The sequence below is a fragment of the Arachis ipaensis genome, chromosome B10 (genome assembly GCF_000816755.2).
Source record: "Arachis ipaensis cultivar K30076 chromosome B10, Araip1.1, whole genome shotgun sequence".
In the NCBI taxonomy this organism is placed as follows: Eukaryota; Viridiplantae; Streptophyta; class Magnoliopsida; order Fabales; family Fabaceae; genus Arachis; species Arachis ipaensis.
In genome coordinates this window covers 122,942,235-122,942,557 of record NC_029794.2, presented here as the reverse complement: position 1 = coordinate 122,942,557, position 323 = coordinate 122,942,235, and positions in this window count along the sequence as shown.

Genomic DNA, 323 nt, shown 5'->3' with positions numbered 1-323 from the left:
TTAATATTATCCGTAACAACTGCAATAGTTAAAAGAACTTTTTCTACTATGAATATCATAAAGAGTCGACTTCATAACCATATGGGAGATAAATTTTTAAATAATTATTTAGTGACATATATAGAAACAAAGACATTTGATTGTATTGATATCTTTTCAAAATATAAAACCTAGAAGAATGAAATTCTAAATTATTTGTTATTATTTTAAATTATTAATTTTTTATTTAATTTGTTAGTTAAATAATTTGAGGAATAATCATATTTTATAATATCATAGTATAATTATAAAAATTATTATTATATAATATATTTTTTCTCATT